The 19,832-nt window shown below is 37.7% G+C and overlaps 1 protein-coding gene across 1 annotated transcript in view; it reads right to left on the reverse strand.

Moving 5' to 3' along the window:
• Positions 1-19,832, reverse strand: part of RNLS (renalase, FAD dependent amine oxidase) — a 443,738-nt gene that overhangs the window by 420,997 nt on the left and 2,909 nt on the right. The gene's annotated exons all lie outside the window — the stretch shown is intronic.

Below are 19,832 nucleotides of genomic sequence, written 5' to 3' on the forward strand. Positions count from 1 at the left end.
AAAAAAAAAAATTAGGGCAGGGCACCCAGGCTCCATCTGAGCGCACAGACTGGGATGGGATTCCTGCTGGCCCAGAAGGTGGGTGGGAGTGAGGGATGGCTGCACCTCTGTTCAACAAGAGGGTGTGGGGTATAAAAGTAACAAGGGGAATGTCGCACCTTTCCAGTTGTCTGCGTCCAGAATGTCCTTGAGGTTCCCAGCAAGTGGAGCGTGTTCTTAAGTCCCTGGAATCTGGGAGAATGCTGTCACTTTAAATATCCAAAATGGTCAAATCACTTGTAAACATTCAAAATGGCAGCATCCTCTGGATAGGCAATAGTCCATAGTTCAGCACACCTTCCTGTTTGCTGCTTCCCCTTTTATTCACCAGCCACCAGAGCAGTCTTCTGTCCAATCCCTGGCTAGCAGGGCTGATTTTTAGGTTAATTCTTAGGTCCTACCACCACTTGGCAATATCCAAGCTGTCTGTGCTGTCAGGATCGCTGCCAGACCGCAGCTCCATACATCTCCTTTTTGGTGTTTTCATGCAAATTCTTCTGCTAGTTGGCATTTAGTCCACTTCTATATCCTTCCCTTCAAGACTCAGGAGTCCAGGATTAACTTCTGTATCTGTGTTAATTGGTTCTCCTTTTCTTTGTTGAAGAGGGTTTGTGCAGTCTTTCTGCCTATGCCATCATCTTACCAGAACTCTCACAAATGCTTTTTTCAAAAAATATAAATGGTGACTATCCAGTTGGACCTCGCCAGATAGAATACACAGGAATCAAATTGACTACATGTATTGAAAGAGATGATGGGATAGTTCATTATCAACAGTCAGAACAAGGCCAAGGGCCTACTAGGGAACACACCATCAATAGCTCATGTGCAAGTTCAAGTAAGCTGAAGAAAATTAAAACAAATCCACAAGAGCCAAAATATGACCTTGATTTTATCACACTGTGAATTTAGAGACCACCTGAAGAACAGATTTGATGCACTGAACATCAGTGCCTGAAGACCAGATGAATTGTGGGATGACATCAAGGACATCATACATGAAGAAAGCAAAAAGTCACTAAAAAGACAAAGAAGGAAGAGAAGATCAAAAGTGATGACAGAAGAGCCTCCAAAACTTGCCCTTGTAAAGGGAGTAGCTAAAGTGAATGGGAAGAATGATGATGTAAAAGAACTGAATAAAAGATTCCAAAGGGTGACCTGAAAAGACAAAGTAAAGTATTACAATGAAATGACCAAAAGCCCAGAGTTGGAAAATCAAAGGGGAAGAACACGCTTGGCATTTCTCATGCTGAAAAAACTGAAGAAAAAATTCAAGCTTCAAGTTATGATACTGGAGGAATCTATGGGCAAAACAGTGAACAATGCAAAAAGCATCATAAGAAAATGGAAGGAATATACATGATCACTGTACCAAAAAGAATTGATTAATTTTCACTCATTTCAGGAGATAGCATATGATCGAAAACTAATGGTACTGAAGGAAGAAATCCAAGCTGTACTGAAAGCATTTGGGAAAACCAAGGCTCCAGCAATTGACAAAATACTCATTGAGATGTTTCAACAAATGGATACAGTGCTGGAGATACTCACTTGTTTATAACAAGAAATTTAGAAGACAACTACCTGGCCAACTGACCAGAAGAGATCCATATTTGTGGTCATTCAAAAGAAAGATAATCTAACAGAATGTGGAAATTATCAAAAAATATCATTAATTTCATATACAAGTAAAATTTTGCTGAATATAATTCAAAAATGGTTGCAGCATGATATTGACAAAGAACTGCCAGAAATTCAAGCCAGATTCAGGAGAGGGTATGGAATGAGGGACATCATTGCTGATGTGAGATAGATCTTGGCCGAAAGCAAACAATTCCAGAAAGATATTTACCTGTGTTTTATTTACTATGCAAAAGCTTTTGACATGTGAATGATAACAAATTATGGATAACATTGTGAAGAATGGGAATTCCAGAACACTTAATTGTGCTCCTAAGGAACTTTACATAAATCAAAAGGCAGTGGTTCTAACAGAACAAGGGGATACCACATGGTTTAACATCAGGAAAGGTGTGTGTCAGGGTTGTATTCTTTCTCCACAGTTATTCCATCTGTATGCTGAGCAAATAATCCATGAAACAGACTATATTAGGAAGTACATGACATCAAGATTAAAGGAAGACTCATTAACAATGTGCAGATAACACAATTGTGCTTGCTGAAAGTGAAGAAAACTTGAAGCAGTTACTGATGAACATCAAAGACTATATAGCCTCCAGTAGAGATTACACCTCAACATAAAGAAAACAAAAATCCTCATACTGGATCATAAGGAGCATCATGATAAATGGAGAAATGATTGAAGTTGTCAACAATTTCATTTTACTTGGATCCATAATCAAACTCATGGAAGCAGAAGTCAAGAAATCAAATGACGAATTGCACTGGACAAATCCATTGCAAAAGACCTCTTTAAAGTGTTAAAGACTAAGTGTTGAAGACTTCATTCTGAAGATTAAGGTGTGCCTCACCCAAGACATGGTATTTTCAAGAGCCTTGTATGCATATAAGAGCTGGACAATGAATAAGGAAAACCACAGAAGAATTGATGTATTTGAACTGTGGTATAGGCTAAGAATATTGAAGATACCATGGATGCTAGAAGAACAAACAGATCTGTCTTGGAGGAAGTACAGCCAGAATGCTCCTTAGAAGTGAGAATGGCCAGACTTCATCCACATATTTTGGTCATGTTGTCAGAAAGGACCAATCCCTGGAGAAAGATATCATGCTTAGTAAAGTGGAGGGTATAGCAAGGACTGTGAAACTGGAGCAGGACCGGGTAGTGTCTACCTCTGTTGTACATGGGTTGCTACGAGTTGGAGTCAACTCGACGTCACCTAACAAGGGTCAGTGATAAAGGGAAAGACTCTCAACAAGATGGATTGACAATGGCTGCTACGATGGGCTCAAGTGTGGTAACAATTGTGAGGATTGTGCAGAACCAGGCACTGTTTTGTTCTATTATATCTTGGGTTGCTGTGAGTCAGAACTGACTAGATGGCAATTAACAATATATCAGCAATTCCTATTAAGGTCCATAGGTGTTGCAAAGAGTTTGCAATCCACTACTAACCTAAAGGTTGATGGTTCAAATCTATCCAGAGCATCTCTGAAATAAGGCCTTGCAATTCCTTCCATAAAGATCACAGCCATGAAAACCTTATGTAACACTTGGGGTTGCCATACGTTGGAATTGACTTAACAAGAATGGATATGGTTTTGTTTGGCATTCTCCATCAAAGTAATTTCTACCAGTTGAAAAAGTCCTTCTCTAAGGGAAATGCAAGACCTCATCACCAGATCAATTACTTTTATTAGGAAGAATCAGAATTTAAAAAAAAATACAATCCATAGTTCCCACTCATCACATTTTTCCTGTTAGCACTAACCACAAGGGTATTTTAATAATAATTTGATGATTTGAATCTGTAAGCCCATGAGTCACGAATTCTGCCTGTTTTCTTTTTATGTACAGCATATAACTAATATAGCATACATATATTAGGTACTTAATTAGTGTTTGTTTCAAAGAATGCACTTCCATAAACTGAAAAGTAAGAAAATATAACTGAAGCTTAAAGAATCTACTATATATTACCAAAGGCATGGACCATGTCTCTTATTTCCCATTGTTTCCTTGCACAATGTATTTATTGAGGAGAAAAAAAAAATCTATAAAGCTATAAAGATATGAGAAAGCTGAGAAGGTTTAATAGATTTTTACAAAGGCAAATGTGTTTCCAGTATATAATCATTCAATTTTCTCCCTTGTTTTTATTCATTTTTAAAGAGTAAATCCAAATTTATGTTTCTCCAATAATTCTCCATGTTTCTCCAATAATTCCCCATAAATAAGTTTTTGTGAGCAGCAGTTCAAAACTGATGTGATTGGGCCTAAACAGATGGGAACATGTCTGACTACATGAACTGCTTAAAGTAAACAGGCGAGTGCTTAACCAGGGTCACATGCTGTTCTCTGGCTTTTCTCTGAAGAACAGTGTGCCATGACACCCACCTGGGAAAATTTTGAGACAACCACCAAGTACTCACTTTGAAGAATAAGGTGTGTCTGACCCAAGTCATGGTATTTTCAATAGCTTCATATGCATCTGAGAGCTAGACAGTGAATAAGGAGGACCACAGAAAAATTGATGCACTTGAATTGTGGTATTGTTGAAGAATATTGAAAGTACCATGGACTGCCAGAAGAATGAACAAATATGTCTTGGAGGAAGTACAGCCAGAATGCTCTTTAGAAGTGAAAACAGCCAGACTCTCTCATACATTGATCGTGCTGTTAGAAGGGACCAGTCCCCAGAGAAGGATATCATGCTAGGTAAAGTGGAGGGTCAGAAAAAAAGGGGAAGACCCTCAAAGAGATGGATTGATAGAGTGGCTACAACCATGGGCTCAAGCATGGCAATGAAGGGAAGGATGGGACAGAACCAGGCTGTGTTTCATTCTGTTGCACATAGGATCACTATGAGTCGGGACCAACTCAGTAGCACCTAACAACAACAACAACTCAGGTACACTTATTCTACATCAGTTTTAGAAAGAAAATAAGCTTTAAAGTAAAAAGGGAGAAGATGATAAAAGTATTACCATAGAGATGTCACCAAGCTAATAGCATCTGCAACTTAGACCATCTTTTCTAAGATACTTATTCTGTCAACTCTGACAAATTACATTGCACTTTTTTAACTTTTTATTGTTATTTGGGGGAAAGTTTACAGAGCACACTGGTTTTTCATTCAACAATTCATGCATATTTTGTTTTGTGACATTCATTGCAATCCTCACAATGTAACAGCATTCTTCCCACTTCCTCCCTATGTTTACCATTTCTGTTCTTTCCTATCCCTCCTATCCTTCTTAGCTTTATCCCTGGGAAAATGCTGCCCTTTTGATCTAGTGTGGTGGGTAATTCTAAGCAGTGCTTACCTCCCTGGTGTTACTGTTGCCCTTATGGTCCTATCATTTGCTGAAAGTTGTGCCACCAAAATGAGTTCAATTCTAGGTCTGAAGGGCATTGAAGGGCCACAGTACTGGGGTCCCATCAGTCTCTATCAGACCAGTAAGCTATTTCTTCTTAGGAGTTGGAGTTTTATTTCATATTTTCCTCCCACTCTATCTAGGACCTATGGTGGACAGGTTTCAGAAGAGATAAGACAGACTCAGATGAAGGAAGAGGTCATCCACTTCTCAAGAACTGGCCAGTAGAAACTTTATGAATAGCAGTGAAACACTGTCTGATTTATTACTGGAAAACTTCATGAATAGCCCTGAAACATTGTCTGATATAGTGCCGGAAGATGAACCCATCAGGCCAGCAGACACTCAAAATATGACTGGGCAAGTGCTGACTCCTCAGAGTAGAGATGACCTTATTGGTATAAATGGAGTAAAGTTTTTGGGACCTCCATTGGCTGATGTGCCATGACTCAAAATCAGATACAGAAACAGATGCAGACATCCAATAATAATCAGAACATGGAATGTACAAAGTACGAATCTACAAAAACTGGAATTTGTGAAAAATGAAATGGAATGCATAAAGATCAATATTCTAGGCATTAGTGAACTGAAATGGACTGGTTTTGGCCACTTTGAATCTGACAACCATATGATCTACCATGCTGGAAATGACAAACTGAAGAGGAATGGTGTGGCATTCATCATCACAAAGACTGTTTCAAGGTGTATCCTGAAGTACAATGCTGTCAGTGATAGGGCAATATCCATACACCTACCAAAAAGACCCGTTAATGCCACTATTATTCAAATCTATGCACCCAATACCAAAGCCAAAGATGAGGAAATTGAAGATTTCTATCAACTTCTGCAGTCTGAACTTGACTGAACTTACAATCAAGATGTGGTGATTATCACTGGTGACTGGAATGTAAAAGTTGGAAACAAAGAAGAGTCATTGATAGTTGGAATATATGGCCTTGGTGATAGAAATTATGCTGGGGATTGCATGATAGAATTTTGCAAGACCAAAGATTTATTCACTGCAAATACCTTTTTTCAACAACATAAGCAATGGCTATACATGTGGACTTCACCAGAGGGAATACACAGGAATCAGACAGACTTATATCTTTGGCGAGAGGCAATGGAGGAGTTCAATACCTTCAGCCAAAACAGGGCCAGGAGCTGGTTGTGGAAACAGACCACCAACTGCTCATACTCAAGTTCAAGGTGAAGTTGAAGACAATTAAAACAAGTCCATGAGAGCCAAAAAATGATCTTGATAATATCTCTCCTGAATTTAGAGACTATCTGAAGAATAGATTTGATGCATTGAACACCAATGACCGAAAACTATAGGAATTGTGGGATGACATCAAGAACATCATCCATGAAGAAAGCAAGAGGTCATTAAAAAGACAAGAAAGGAAGAACACACCAAAATGAATGTCAGCAGAGACACTGAAACTTGAGCGGAGAGTAGATAAAGCACATGGAAGAAATGACAAGATAAAAGAGCCGAACAGAAGATTTCAAAGAGCAGCTTGAGAAGACAAAGCTAATTATTATAATGAAATGTGCAAAGACCTGGAGTTAGAAAACCAAAAGGGAAGAACACACTTCACATTTCTCAAGCTGAAAGAACTCAAGAAAAACTTTAAGCCTTGATTTGCAATACTGAAAGATTCTATGGGCAAAATACTGAGTGATGCAGGAAACATCAAAGGAAGATGGAAGGAATACACGGAGTCACTGTACCAAAAAGAACTGGTCGATGTTCATCCATTTCAGGAGGTGGCATATGGTCAAGAACCAATGGTACTGAAGGAAGAAGTCAAGGTTACACTGAAAGAATTGGCAAAGAACGAGGCTCCAGGAATTGACAGAATACCCGTTGAGATGTTTCAACAAATGGATACCACAGTGAAGGCACTTACTCATCTATGCCAAGAGATTTGGAAGACAATTATCTGGACAACTGACTGGAAGGGATCCATATTTGTATCCATTCCAAAGAAAGGTGATCCAACAGAATATGGAAATTATTGAACAATATCATTAATATTACATGCAAGTAAAATCTTACTAAAGATAATTCAAAACTGGTTGCAGCAGTATATTGTCAGAGACCTTACAGAAATGCAAGCTGGATTCAGAAGAGGATGTGATATGAGCTGATGTCAGATGGCTCTTAGCTGAAAGCAATGAATACCAGAAAGATGATTATTTATGTTTTATTGACTATGCAAAAGTATTTGATTGTGTGGATCACAACAAATTATGGATAACATTGAGAAGAATAGGAATTCCAGAACACTTGGTTGTACTCATGAGGAACCTGTACATAGATCAGAAGGCTGTCTTTCAGACAGAACAAGGGGATACTGCACGGTTTAAAAGCAGGAAGGGAGTGTGTCAGGGTTTGTATCCTTTCACCATAGTTACTCAATTTGTATGCTGAGCAAACATTCTGAGAAGCTGGAATATATGAAGAATGTGGCATTAGTATTGGAGGAAGAATCATTAACAACTTCCAATATGCAGATGAAACAACTTTACTTGCTGAAAGTGAGGATGACTTGAAGCACTTACTGATGAAGCTGAAAGACTACAGTCTGCAGTATGGATTACACCTCAATATAAAGAAAACAAAAATCCTCACAACTGGTCCAATAAACAGCTTCACAATGGATGGAGAAAAGATTGAAGTTGTCAAGGACTTCATATTACTTGCTTCCACAATCAACACCAATGGAAGCAGCAGTCAAGATATCAGACTACGTATTGCATTGGGCAAATCTGCTGCAAAAGACCTTTCAAGTGCCGAAAAGCAAAGATGTCTCCTTGAAGACTAAGGTGTGCCTAACCCAAGCCATGGTATTTTCAATTGCCTCTTATGCATGTGAGAGCTGGACAATGAATAAGGAAGACCAAAGAAGAGTTGATGCTTTTGAGTTGTGGTGTTGGAGAAGAATGCTAAGAGTACCATAGTCTGCTAAAAGGACTAAGAAATTTGTTCTGAAAGAAGTGTAGCTGGAATGCTCCTTGGAAGCCAGAATGGCCAGAGTTAGTCTCACCTACTTTGGCCATGTTGTCAGGAGGAACCATTCCCTGGAGAAGGATATCATGCTTGGTAAAGTGCAGGGTCAATGAAGAGGGCAAAGGCTCTCAATAAGATGGACTGACACAGTGACTGCAACTATGGGCTCAGGTATAGGAAGGCCCGTGAAGCTGGCACAGGACTGTGCAATGTTTCGTTCTGCTGTGCATAGGGTCGGTATGAGTCAGAGATGGCTCAATGGCACCTAACAACAACTATCAAGGACATCCTAATGTGATCCCTTCCAGGGCAGTCAGCAGTGGCAGTCAGCCACCATCTAGTTTTTCTGGTCTCAGGGTCATGGAGGCCGGGGTTCACTACGGACCAATTGTTTCCTTGTGTCTCTGATTTTCTTCATTCTTCTTTGCTCTAGATGGGGAGATACTAAGAGTTGCACCTTAGAGAGCTGCTCAAAAGCTTTTAATACCCCAGTCACTATTCACTGAAGTAGGATGTAGAATACTGTCTTTGTGGACTGTTGTTGTTACTGTTAGGTACTATCAAGTTGGCTCCAATTCATAGCAACCCTGGGTACAACCAAATGAAACTGCCTTGTCCTGTGACATCTTCATATCTTTGCTAGGCTTGAGCCCACTGTCACAGCCATTTTGTCAATCCATCTCATTGAGAGTGTTCCCCTTTTTCTCTGACCCTCTACCAAGTATGGTATCTTTCTCCAGAGACTGATTCCTTCTGACAAGATGACTAAAGTACTTGACAAAGCCTGGCCATTCTCCCTTCTAAGGAACGTTCCGGCTGTATTTCTTTCAAGACAGATTGGTTCATTCTTCTGGCAGTCCATGGTATTTTCAGAAAAAATCTTCACCAACACCACAATTCAAATGCATCAATTCTTCTTTGGTCTTCCTTATTCATCGTCCAGCTTTCACGTGCATATGAGGTGATTAAAATACCGTGGCTTGGGTCAGGTGCACCATAGCCTTCAGAGTGACATCTTTGCTCTCTAACACTTTAAAAGAGGTCTTTTGCTGAAGATTTGCCTAGTGCAATGCATCACCTGATTTCTTGACTGCTGCTTCCATGGGCACTGATTATGGATCCAAGTAAAATGAAATCCCTGACCACTTCCTTCTTTTCTCCACTTGTCATGATGTTGCTTACTGGTCCAGTTGTGAAGATTTTTGTTTTCTCTATGTTGAGGTGTAATCCATATTGAAGACTGTAGTCTTTGATCTTCATTAGTAAGTGCTTCAAGTTCTCTTCATTCTTAGAAAGCAAGGTTGTGTCATCTGCATGTTGCAGGTTGTTAATGAGTCTTCCTCCAGTCCTGATGCTACATCATTCTTCATATAGTCCAGCTTCACAGATTATTTGCTCAGCATACATAATCATATAATGGCTGTCCATATATGGTGTATGTGCACCATCATTTATTTAACTGTTAACTTTCTGATATTTAGGTTGTTTGGGAGTAAGAAGTTGTTTTTTTTTAGTTCTTTTTTTTTTTTTTAATACAAATGTTGCTACAATGTCTAACCTTCACGTTCTTTTGTTAGTAATCTGTAGAGCTAATTCATACAGATTGAATAAGTATGGTGAAAGGATATAACCTTGATGTACACCTTTTCTGATATTCCAACATTCCGTAAATCCTCACTCTGCTTCTTAGACTATGTACATGTTCCTCATGAGCACAATTAGGTTTTCTGCAATTAACAGTCTTCACAATGTTATCCACAATTTGTAATGAGCCACACATTCTAATACCTCTGCATAGTCAATAAAACACAGGTAAACATTTTTCTGTTATTCTTTACTATCAGCCAAGATCCATCTGACATAAGCAATGATATCTCTTGTTCCATGCCCACTTCTGAATCCATCTTGAATTTCTGGCAGTTCCCTGTCAATATACTGCTGCAACTATATTTAAATTATCTTCAGCAAAATTTTACTTGTATGTGAAATCAATGATTTTGTTTGACAATTTTCACATTCTTTAGGATTTCTTCTGGTCAGTTGGCCAGGTAGCTGTCTTTCAAATTTCTTGGCATAAATGAGTGAGCACTTCCAGCACTGCATCCATTTGTTGAAACATTTTAATGGATATTCTGTCAATTCCTAAAGCCTTGTTTTTGCCAGTTCTTTCAGTGCAGCTTGGACTTCTTCTTCAGTACCATTTGTTCTTGATCATATGCAGCCTCCTAAATTGGTTGAATGTCAACCAATTCTCTTTGTTACAATGACTCTGTGTATTCCTTCCACCTTCTTATGATGCTTCCTGCATCAAAATTTCATTATTTTGCCAATAGAATCCTTCAATATTGCAACTCAAGGCTTGAATTTTCTTCAGTTCTTCCTACTTGAGAAAAGTCAAGCATGTTCTTCCTTTTTGGTTTTCTAATTCCAGGTCTTTGCACATTTCATTATAAAACTTTACCCTGTCTTCTTTAGCCACCCTTTGAAATCATCTGTTCAGCTCTTTTATTTCATCATTTCTCCCATTCACTGTAGCTACTCTCTGTTTAAGAGCAAGTTTCAGAATCTCTTCTGACATCTATTTTGCTCTTTTCTTCTTTTCTTGTCATTTTAATGACTTTTTTTTTCTTTTTTTTTTTTTTTGCTTTCTCTATGTATAATGCTCTTGATGTCATCCCTCAGCTTGCATGGTCTTCAGTCATTGGTGTTCAACGGATCAAATATATTCTTCAGATGGACTATGCTTCAAACTTTGTGGACCAAATTATGCCGATTGACTTTGTTGTACCCCAAGGCTAAGGTCCTGAGCCTTCATGCCCAGCAACTCATTCCCTCAAGGTATTTGGTTATGGCTAAGAAATTTTTATAACTTTGCACCCTGTATGCCCTACTATATTCATAGATATATTTGCAGCATATGTAAACACAAATGTAGAAATATCCTCTGTCAAATATTTGTTGGTGCAGTTCCATTCACCTTCCAACCCCTGTTCAGCTTTTATGTCTATGAATCCTCTTGTAGGTTGTTATTATTAATATTACTGAAGGATTACATATGTAATAGCATTTATCTTTGTTGCCTTTAACTCTTGTGCTCCTTCCTTGATCATTTAGTACGGACCTCCCCCTTATTGTATGTTGCCTTTCTCGTCACCCAAGTTTGAATCCAACTTGACAGCAGTGAGTTTGGTTTGGTTTTGGACCCTCCAATTAGAGATTTACCCTTCCTTCCCTTCCCACCCCTGGTAACCTTCAAACAATGTTTCTTTCTGTGTGTAAACATTTTCTTGACTTTTTATAGTAGTAGTCTCATACAATATTTGTCCTTTTGTGATTGACTAATTTCTCTCAGCATAATGTCCCTAGGTTCATCCATGTCAGATAGTGTTTTGCAAATTCATCTTTATTCTTTAATACTGTGTAGTGTTCCATTGTGTATATGTAATTTATCTGTTCATCTGTTGGTGAACACTTAAGTGGCCATCTTTTTGCTTCCATCTTTTTCCTTTTGTGAATAATGCTGTGATGAACCTGGCTGTGCATATATCTGTTCTCATCACGGCTCTATTTTCTCTAGGATATATACCATTTTCCACAGTGATTGCATCATTTTACAGTCTCACCAACAGTTTTTAAGGGTTCTAATATCTTCCTAACCTTGCCAGCATTTGCTGTTTTCCATTTTTATTTTTAACTTTGGTATTAATACTGAGGTGAGATGATATCTCATTGTTGTTTTGATTTCTATCATCTCTCTAATGAAAAATAAACAAGAACATTTTTTCATGTGTTTGTTGACTACTTGAAAGTCTTCTTTGGGAAAGTTTTAAATTCATGCCCTCCACCCATTTTTCAATTGGTTTTGTTGTTGTTCTTGTTGTTGATGTGTTGAAGTTCCCTATAAATTTTAGAATTTTTTTTTTTTTTTAAATTTAGATAGCCACATAAATGGAAGAATATGCCATGCTCATGGATAGGAAGACTTAATGTTGTGAAAATGTCAATTCTACTCAAAGCAATCTACAGATATAATGCAATCTCAAACCAGATTCTATCATCATTCTTTAAAGATGGAAAATTAATCACCCACTTTATATGCAAAGGAAAGAGACTCTGGATAACAAAGTACTACTAAAGAAGAAGAACAAGTAGGAGGTCAAAACCTACTATATTGCCACGGAGTCAAAATAGCCTGCTATTGGTACAATGATAGACACATACCAATGGAACAGAATTGAGCACTCAGAAATAAATCCATCCACCTATGGACAACTGATCTTTGACAAAGGGCTGAAACCAACTAAATAGGGAAGAGATAGTCTCTTTAACAAATGGTACTAGTAAATATCCATCTGAAGAAATGTAAAACAGGATCCATATCTCTCAGCATATACAAAAACTAACTCAACATGGCTCAAAGACCTAAATGTAAAACCTAAAACTATAAATATCATCAAAGAAAAAATAAGGGCAAACTTAGGAGCCTAAAACATGGCATAAATACACTATCAAACATATCTGAAAAATGCAGAAAGCAAGCTAGATGACTGGGTCTTCCTAAAAATTAAACATTTATGTATATCAAAAGAATTTACCAAAAAAAAAAAAAGTAAAAAGAGAACATACAAAATGGGAGAAGAAATTTTGGCAATGACACATTGGACAAACATCTACACTATACATATTAACTTTTCAGATGCATTGCTAACCAATGCATTTTTTAAAGTAAATGATATAACAAAAACAAACAAATGCAGCAACAGTCTTCCCTATTAGCAATCCAAATCAAATAAAAACTTTCCTTATTTCCTGGAGGCTGAATTCATCCTCTCCTGAATGATTTAATGACATGGGGCCTTGTTCAAAGCCAAATGATTTGGCCCATCACTCTGCAAATATCACAGGCAAGACTCATCAAGTGAGCCATCTCCTATGTTGCATAAAATAATAAAATATTATACCAAAGAAGAATTGACACATTTGGAGTATGGTATATGAAAGAATATTGAATATGCCATGAACTGCCAGAATAATGAAGAAATCTGTCTGTCTTGGAAGAAGTATAGCCAGAATGCTCACATACTTTGGACACATTATGGGGAGGGACCAATCCTTGGAGGAGAACATCAGGCTTGGTAAAGTAGCGAGTTAATGAAAAAGAGGAAGACCAACAACAAGATGTATTGACAAGTGGCTACAACAATGGATTCAAACATACCTACTACTGTGAGGATGGCACAGGACCAGACAATGGACAATGGTTTGTTCTGTTATAAATGGGGTTGCTGAGTTGGAACTGACTAAAAGACACCTAACAACAATACTCTTTAATAATCCCTTCACTCAGGGAAAGGAGTAAACAATGAGAGAGGGGAACTATTGGAAGAAGGCATTATGAGGTTGCTATCTTGAGCCATGTACCTACTGACATGTGGAACTAGGGTGGGATGAGAACACTCTCTCATACTGTAGAAAACAACTCAGGAAGGAAAGAGAAGACCTTACAAAACAAATGTTAAGTCAGAGGGTACAGCACTTATCACTGCCCTCTATGGAAATATCCACGGGCTATCTAATAGGAAAACACAAGAGCATCAGGTGATGGGAGTTCCAGTCTGTTACTTACTAGCCAAGTCTTCTTAGGCAAAGTACTTAACATTCCTGAGTCTCATTTTCGCATTGTTGTTGTTATTAGGTGCTGTTGAGTCGACTCTAACTCATAGCAACCCCATGAACAACAGAATGAAACACAGCCAGTCCTGCACCATCCACACAATCCTTGCTATGCTTTAGACCATCATTGCTGCCACTGTGTCATTCCATATCAGTGAGGCTCCTCCTCTTCTTCATTGACCCTCTGGTTTACCAAACCTAATATCCTTCTCCAGGGAATAAATAGTCCCTTCTGACAATATGCCAAGGTAGGTAAGACAAAGTCCAGCACTTCTTGCTTCCAAGAGGTATTCCAGCTGCACTTCCTCCAGGACAGATTTGTTCACCCTTCTGGAAGTGCATGGTATTTTCATTATTATTCCCCAACACTATAATTCTAAGGTATCAACTCTTCTTCAGTCTTCCGTATTCATTGTCCAGCTATCACATGCATATGAGGTGACTAAAAATACCATGGCTTGGGATAGGCATACCTTAGTCTTCAAAGTGGCATCTTTGTTTCTTAACACTTTAAAGAGTTAAAGTGGCCTTTTGCAGCAGATTTGTCCAGTGCAATATGAAGTCTGATTTCATGACTTCTGCTTCCATGGATGTTGGCTGTGGATCTAAGTAAAATGAAATCTGACAACTTCAATCTTTTCTCTGTTTATCATGATGTTGCTTATTGGACCAGCTGTGAGGATTTTCCTTTTCTTTATGTTGAAGTGTAATCCATACTGAGGACTGAAGTCTTTGACCTTCATCAGTAAGTGCTTCAAATCGTCTTTCCGTATAGCAGAATGGAACTCTGCCTAGTTCTATGCCAGCCTCATGTTTCTTGCTATACCCGAGCCCATCATTGTAGCTACTGTGTCTATCCATCTCACTGAGGACCTTCCCCTTTTCTGTTGACCTTCCACTTTGTCAAGCATGATATCCTTCTTCAGGGAATGGTCCCTTCTGAGAACATGATCAAAGTAAGTGAGATGAAGTCTGGCCATTCTCACTTCCAAGGAGCATTCTGGCTGCACTTCTTCCAAGACAGATTTGTTAGTTCTTTTAGCAGTCCATGGTACATTCAGTGTTCTTCTCTAACACCACAATTCAAAAGCATAAACTATTCTTTGGTCTTCCTTATTAATTGTCCAGCTCTCACATGCATATGAGGCAACCGAAAATACCATGGCTTGGGTTCAATGTACCTTAGTCTTCAAGGAGACATCTTTGCTCTTCAGCACTTGAAAGAGGCCTTTTGCAGCAAATTTGCCCAGTGCAATACACTGTCTGATGTCTCGACTGTTGCTTCCATTGGTGTTGATTGTAGAACCAAGCAATATGAAGTCTTCGACAACTTCAATCTTTTCTCCATTTATTGTGATGTTGCTTATTGGTCCAGTTGTAAGGATTTTTGTTTTCTTTATATTGAAGTGTAATCTATACTGCAGACTGTAGTCTTCAATCTTCATCAGTAAGTGCTGGTAAATATTTAGCACTAAATAAGTGGTAGCTAGAATAGTATTTACTATTTTGAGATTCTCCCACCGCAGCAACAATAACTGGGGGGGGGGGATAGGGCAGGAGGGGAGCAGAACAAGAGAAAATTATGTATGAGTCACTCAAAGAAAAGATAGTAAGGTAGTATTTAATGGGAAAGGCACACAGTTGCTGAGATCATTGCCAATAAATACAGTTTTCTCCATAATAAACTTAATGTTAATATATCACATGATAAATAGAAATAGATCATAAGGTCAAGAGTCAAGTGCCTATTTATCTCTGACCTTTACTACTTATTCTGGGAAACTGGTGTAGTTAAATTCTGACTTTAGAGCTCTGTACTTAGTCTAAAGCATGCCTGATTAGGTATATCTCACCCAGATAATTTTCCTGGAAGTCTGGTCTCAATCTGAGTCACCACTAGTTTGTCCATCAGATATAGAGTTGTGAACTCAAAAGACTCCAAAATGTAGAGTATTTTTTAAGAATAACTTGTCCATTTGGTTTCTTTGGACTGGAGACACATAAAGATCAGCTTTGTTCAAGTAAACTGCTTTTTAAACTAACACTTATGTATGCTTGGTTTCATAATGAGTGCATTGTCTTCTTTATTCCTCACAATAACTCTTTGTAGTAGCTACTGTTTTTACCTTCATTTTATTAATCAAAGAACTAAGGTGCAGATTGTAAAACTTTCCTGATACCACATAGCTAGGAAGGAGTGGTACAGCACTAATTTGAATCCAGGGCATTCTGATTCCAGGGACTATCTTATCTTCTAACGTTAAAAAGCTAAAATACTTTTATGTTGGATAGAAAGCTTTAAAGGGGCTTAAAGAATGTTTAAAGGAATATAATTGTAAATTTTATATTAAATTATAATTTAAGCATAGGTTTTACTAATCCTATAATAATAGATCTGGGTAGAGGGGAGATAGAAATTTTGAAGGACTACAAAAAGAATATTGAAATTAAAAAAAAGAAAAAGTTTATATAGGCTCAAATTATGTAGACTATGAACTAAATTATGTAGAAATTCATTATTTAAAAAAGCAGAAATATGTCACTGAATAGATTTATTTATTTATATATGACAACAATTTTTTTTCTTAATATTTTTCTGTGTTTTCCATACTTTCTACCAGGAATATGTAATTCTTTTTTAAAAAAGTAATTTTGAAATAAATAATACTGACAAATACTATTAACATTTTACATAATGCTAAGAAAAGCTATAGGGTTTATTGTTCCAAGAGGTTATATATTGAAAAAATTAAATTTTATATATATGTACATATGTATGTGGGAGCTCTGGTAGCATAGTGGCTAAGGCACTTGACTGCTAACCAGAAGGTTGGCGGTTCAAACCCACCAGCCACTCCTCGGAAGGAAGGTTGGGCAATCCTACTTCCGTAGTGATACTGCCTCGGAAACCCAAGGAGGGGTCGCTATGAGTCGGGGCCAACTCGATGGCAAATAACAACAACGATTGACTTATTTCACTCAGCATAATGTCCTCCAAGTTTATCCACATTATGTGCTGTTTTGCAGTTTTTAGGGTTGCATAGTATTCCATTATATGTGTGTACCACAGTTTGTTTATCCATTCCTCAGATGATAGGCACTTAGGTTGTTTTCATCTCTTTGCTATTGTGAATAGTGCTGCAATGAACATGGGTGTGCAGATATCTATTCATGTCTTGTCTCTCACTTTTTTAGGATATATACGTAGTAATGGGATCACTGGATCAAATGGTATTTCTATTTCCAACTTTTTAAGGAATCACAATACTGATTTCCAAAGTGGTTGTATCATTTTACAGTCCCACCAGCATTTATGAGAGTCCCAATCTCTCCACTTCCTTGCCAGCATTTGTCATTTCTGTCTTGTTAAACTTTGCTATTAATACTGGGGTGAGATGGTATCTCATGGCTGTTTTGATTTCCTTCTCTCCAATGGCTAATGATCACAAACATTTCTTCATGTGTTTGTTGGCTGGCTGAATATCCTCTTTGGTTACATGTCTGTTCATGTCTTCCACCAATTTTTCAATTAGATTGTTTGTCTTTTTGATATTGAGGCATTGGAGTTTTCTATGAATTTTAGAGGTAAGTCCTTGTCTGATATATCATTGCCAAATATTTTTTTCCCATTTTGTAGGTTCTCTCTTTACTCTTTTGGAGAAGTCTTTGATGCACATAAGAATTTAATTTTTAGAAGATCCCAATCATCTGGTTTATTTTTTGTTGTTTGTGCATCTGGATTATGCTTGATAGTCTGTTTAGTCATAAATTAGGGCCCCTAAGTTTGCCCTATTTTTTTCTTTGATGATATAAATGGATTTTTTACTAAGAATTATATTAACTCAATTGATAATAATCATCTATACACACACACACACACACACACACACTATATCTAGATCAATAAGAAATATGTATCTATATTACAGTAGCTACTATGAGGAGCTCTGGTAGCATAGTGCCTAAGGCACTTGACTGCTAACCAGAAGGGTAGCGGTTCAAACCCACCAGCCACTCCTCAGAAGGAAGGTTGAGCAATCTACTTCTGTAGTGATACTGCCTCAGAAACCCAAGGAGGGGTCGCTATGAGTCGAGTCTGACTTGGGGGCACATAACAACAACAACAACCACCATCTTGGTGATTCTTTCCCCTAAATACTCATCAAATTGGAATTATAATACAAAGCTCCAATTTTAAGGAGCTCTGGTAGCGTAATGCCTAAGGTACTTGACTGCTAACCTGAAGGCTGGCAGTTCAAACCCACCAGCCACTCCTCAGAAAGAAGGTTGGGCAATCTACTTCTATAGTGATGTTGCCTCAGAAACCCAAGGAGGGGTTGCTATGAGTCGGGTCCGACTCCACGGCACATAACAACAACAACAACAACAACTATGAACAAAGTACTGTTAGATTATGTGAAAGCTACAAAATATTAAATATTATCTCTGCCTCTAAGAGTTTCCAAAACAAAACTGGAGACTAAAACATATACTCCCCAAATACCTTATAAAATAAGAACTCATTGCCAAACTCAAACTCATTGCCACTGAGTTGATTCTGACTCATAGCGACCCCCTAGGGTTTCCAAGGCTGTAAATATTTACAGAAACAAATTGCCTCATCTTTCTCCCATGGAGCAGCTGGTGGCTTCAAACTACCACCCTTGTGGTTAGCAGCCAGATATCCTAACCACAAGGGCATCAGAGCGCCCTATACAATAAGTAAGTAAATGCAAGATATTCAAGGATAGAACCTCAACCAGAATATCAGCCCCATAAAAGCAAGGACTTTGGTTCAACTTTATATCAGTATCACCTAAAATAGTGTTTGGCATATAATAAGTACTCAATAAATGTTTATTGAATGAATGGGTAAATGGGTGGATTCATGCATGCATGCATGCATGGATACATGATATGGTTAGTAAGTACTTGAAGATTTCAGTAAATACACACATGTAACTTTGGTCAGGTTAAAGTCATGAAGGAAAACAGATTTTTAAAAGTCACATGCTGGCAAAATGTCACCATCTGGGGTGGAGAAATGGTCTAGCCCCAAATGGCATTTATTATGCTTTCATGTGTGTGTTCAATCTCACTGACCTCCCCCATGCCCATTCTCAGAGATTCTGAGAGTTCTCAATAAGTAATATTTAATGAGGTAGACTAAAACAGCAATTCTAGAAATCACTTATGAGGCAAAACAAGTTCTCAGTCTGTACCTTTGCCAAGTGACCTTGAATTGGATTCTTAACTGAATTATGATTCATCGAGAAGCCTACTGCTGTTTAAAATAATAAAACTGTTTATTATTTAAGAAAAGTTCTAATTCCTTAAAGAAATCCATATTCAAACCACTATAAAATATATAAGGAACAAATGAAAAGTCTCATAGAAAATTGGCAACAGTTATGAATAAGATGTGCACAGAAAAAAAATACAAAGAAACAAGTAACAAAACAGAAAATGCAAAAACTCACTCATAATTTAGGAAATGCAAATCATAACCATGGGGACACCATTTTTAACCAAACACACTGGCAAAAATTTTAAATGTCCATAATAACCACATGCAGGGAAATAGACAATTGCATTAGCTATTGATGAGTGTTTTTTAAAAAAGAATATGCACCAAAACCTAGTTAAATTAAAAATGCATATACCATTTGACAAAACTTTTACACTGCTAGGAATTAGCTCTACAGATAAACTAACAAAAGTACGTCAAGGTTAGACATGGCAGCAGTGTCTATATTAGCAAAAACAAAACAAATCAAAATAACTCCCTACTTACAAACAACCAAAAATTTATCAGAAAGTTAAATAAATGATGGTACACACATATTATATGTGTGTGTACGTGTGTGTATACATACAGACAGACATATATATATAGAGAGAGAGATATATAAACACCAAAAAAAAAACCCAAACTCACTGCCATCAGGTTGATCCTGACTCACAGAGACCCCTCCTTGGGTTTCTGAGGAGGTAACTCAATGAAAGTAGAATACCTTATCTTCTGAGCAGTGGCTGGTGGGTTTTGAACCACCAGCCTTCTGGGTAGCAGTCAAATGAC

This window comes from Orycteropus afer, unplaced genomic scaffold (assembly GCF_000298275.1).
Source record: "Orycteropus afer afer isolate SDZICR_OR568_19922 unplaced genomic scaffold, OryAfe1.0 scaffold00118, whole genome shotgun sequence".
Taxonomy (NCBI): Eukaryota; Metazoa; Chordata; class Mammalia; order Tubulidentata; family Orycteropodidae; genus Orycteropus; species Orycteropus afer.